Consider the following 3697-nt stretch of genomic DNA (forward strand, 5'->3'; position numbering starts at 1 on the left):
ATAACACACACACACACGCAATAAGGTATATATGTCACGACCCGATTCTCAGCATCGAGACCGGCGCTAGGGAATGGGAGTGGTTGCTCCGAAACCCGTAGCAAGCCTTAAAAACACTATAAAAATCACTTCAAATTTTTCGCGGAATTCAAAACACATTTTCGAACATTTTAAAATCTCCGTTTAAAAACATTCCGATAAAATTATAATGAAACTTTACAATTAATTTCCTATTTAATTAATGTATTCAAGTTTCATATCCACTTCACTGGGGTTTATAATGCATCTCATTATGCACACACCATCTCATTATGGTGATAACTGCATTTCACTATGCAGACCATTTCATTATGGATTTAAATGCATTTCATTATGCAAACACATTCATTAAATTAAAACTGTTACTTTTCAATTACTAGTTATCGTTTTAACGCGTATTCCTCGAATACCGTCTTTTACAAAACCGATAACATGCAATCATGCATATAGCCACGCTGGGCCCCACATTATACACATAACATAGTTGCGTACAGTTTTCTTTACACTGTATCTCAAAACTTCCGGTACTACCGTGTACCCGGGTTGCAACTATTTTCCAATACCTTAATGCATGTCGTTAAAATATATTATAATCGTGCGATGAAAACAAAACAGAGTTCATGCGTGGCAAACATCGCAAATACTGACATGCTAAGGCGTCTGTCTATCTATTCTACTGCAGCTCTACAGATCAAAATAAGACCAATTACCATATACGCAAAACGAAGACTTCAAGAATCAAAAAGATGAAGTCTCGTCCAAACACAGGCAATATTCCTGAAAAATAGTTCCACAACGTGGGTCAGATATACTGGTGAGTTTACAACTTACAAACACACATTAAATAATTTAACCCGTTATAAAATAGTCATATTAAAATATTTAGTACTGGTTCAATCACAGAAACGTAATGCTTTAAATGAAATGCCATTTCTAATCCATTTTCCTCTAAGTCTCCTTTCAGACTTAGGTTAATAAACTAGTCGGCTGAACCCGTACATTCGCTCGACTCTAGTTTATTTTTCCACAATCCTTTACAGCTCTAAACCGTACTTTAGGCTGTTTCCAACTTATCTCATAGACTCAACGACCGATAACATTTAATGTTCCATGACGCCGTTAGTCCTTAAATTAATCGGCCGAACTCTATCGTTCCATCGCCGTTAATTTGTTCGGGGTTCTAGACCGTCGTCTTAGAAGCTCTCCCGCTATGTCTGGACCGTCGTCTCAGACTTCTAGACCGTCGTCTAGATTCACACAGCCATTCCACTTTACTCATAAAATAAATATGCATGCAATAACTAGTGATCACATAGTCCTATTATAGCCCAAATAGGATGGCACGTTTCATAGACTCATTCCATAATAATTTTATTTACTCAAAATAAATATACGATATATTTAAAATGCTTTACGATATTAATTTTCCACATTAAAGTAATAATAATAATTTTATTACTTTAATGTATGCATGTAATAATGCAAACTCACAGACTGTCGCTCCATAAATAATTAAATACGCCGCGATGATCCACTATTAGCCACTCGGTCTATTCCAACCGGTGCTCCTTCAACTTGATCTGTTAATAGTTGACTTTCCGTCACATCTATATTCAGGAATCGTGTCAAGTCGATCTCAAAAATAGAATTCTAAATCTATTACCGACCTCTAAACACGTAGCCGCATAAATACGATATCATATCGTATACAAACAATCATCACATTAAAAACTTTTCACAAAACACTATCCTTTTCGGTCGTTATTTCAACGTAACCGATTCACAATTCCTTCTCATTCTCGACTCTTCGAGAATTACGAACCTACTCTATCGGGTTCGATTCAGGAAAACACTTGAAATGAATTCAAAGTTCATTCCACATCTATGGCCTTTCATAATTATTCACAAATAATTATTTTTCTTTTATCTCTCTAATTAGTTTCATTAGACTAATCAAATTACCATATTGCCCTTTTTTCACATTACCCTTATTCCATTAATTACCGAACTAATTAATAATATTTTAATTATTAAAATTCGGATTTATTTTCAATATTGGATCTAACCATTCCATAAGATAATTAAAACAGCCCCTTTATTGGCTTAAATTCTTCTTTTGGTTAAAATACTAAAATATCCTCAAACTTTTCAAAATTGACCATTTAGGTCTTTTCGTAAACTAATCGATTTTAAAATCGAGAAAATTACTTAAAATATCCAAAATCATTCTACTTCAGATTATTAACAAATATAATCTGGAAACTTTGGCTAACATACCATGTAGCCCCTCATAATTTGGAAAACTACAATTTAACCCCAAAACTCTAGTTTTCGGCAAAAACATTCAAATCTTTCCAAAAATTACCAAAGTCATTTAAAATCATTCTACATCAGATTATGTACATTTATAATCTTGAATTTTGGTTAAAATACTGCTTGGTCCTTCATTTTTACGAAAGTTACATTTTAGCCCCAAAACTTTCAAATTTGAGAATCAACTCCAAATCAATTGAAAATCACATCAATCAATTCTTTAAATAATCTAAACTTACTCATCAACTCAATTCTATGATATAACATTTATTTTATAGACATGCAACACAATTTAGATCAAAATCGTAACTTTTAATTTCTTAACTATTCGTCAATTATGGATAATCCTATCAAATTAACCAAAATATATTTATTTTAATTATCATACTAAAACAGCAGCCCCAAAATTAAAATAAATTATTTTTCATAATTTTAACAATTTAAAACCGTATAAATTGCTAAATCCGAACCCGATTATATCAACACTAAAAAATCACCCATTAAATCTTTTAATTCCTTAAATATTCATCATATAATTTATTTAACAATATTTCTAACCCATAAATTTAAAATAAATTATTTTTCATATTAAACATCCTTAAAAACCGAATAAACGATTTATAATCAAAACCGGTTATTAATCCATCAAAACACATCACTTTAATAACTTTAATTCTATAAATAATCAACAAATAAAGTTTATAAATTTTTATAAATAATTTCTGCCCAGAAATTTAAAATAACATTAATACCCTTATTTTAACAATTTTAACTAATAAAATTATCAAAATCGAACCCGGTTAATAAACTATCAAAAATTCACAATTAAACACTTATTCATCAACTCAACATATAGATCAAACTTAATTAGGATTATTTCCAGAAATTTAAAATCAACTCATTTACCCTTATTTTAGCCATTTTTAAAGAAATCAAACTCTAAAAATCGAAACCCATTATTTATAAATCATACCCAACATTTTGATCAACTTTAATCTATGAAAATCAACCTTTAACATATATATTAAATTCATTTTTAACATCAACCCAGAAATTAAAATAATAATTTAATTTCACATATAAAAATGAATTATATCCAAAACCCAACAAAACAACAATTCAAACCAATTATTTAAGCATCAAACCACATTTTTTAACAACCTAAGCATGTATCTAAAACTCAAACAACATCAGAAAACTAAAATTAAAATTTGAGGTTGAAGGTATACCTTGATCCTACATGCAATGGTAGATTAACGATCTACGCGAAATTTGCTACGTTTTTGGTTAAGGAATTTTTGTGAAATTTTGAAAGAAAATAAAGTTGTGTTTTTATTTTTGAGAG

The 3697-nt window shown here is 30.2% G+C and overlaps 1 long non-coding RNA gene across 1 annotated transcript; it reads right to left on the minus strand.

Moving 5' to 3' along the window:
* Window positions 1-443: 443 nt before the first annotated feature.
* LOC126659816 (uncharacterized) lies at window positions 444-3697 on the minus strand. The gene is made up of 2 exons (XR_007635090.2): window positions 3582-3697; window positions 444-816 (listed from the first exon to the last, which is right to left on the minus strand). It is a non-coding gene; the product is annotated as an uncharacterized LOC126659816 (long non-coding RNA).

Source organism: Mercurialis annua, linkage group LG8, assembly GCF_937616625.2.
Source record: "Mercurialis annua linkage group LG8, ddMerAnnu1.2, whole genome shotgun sequence".
Classification (NCBI taxonomy): domain Eukaryota; kingdom Viridiplantae; phylum Streptophyta; class Magnoliopsida; order Malpighiales; family Euphorbiaceae; genus Mercurialis; species Mercurialis annua.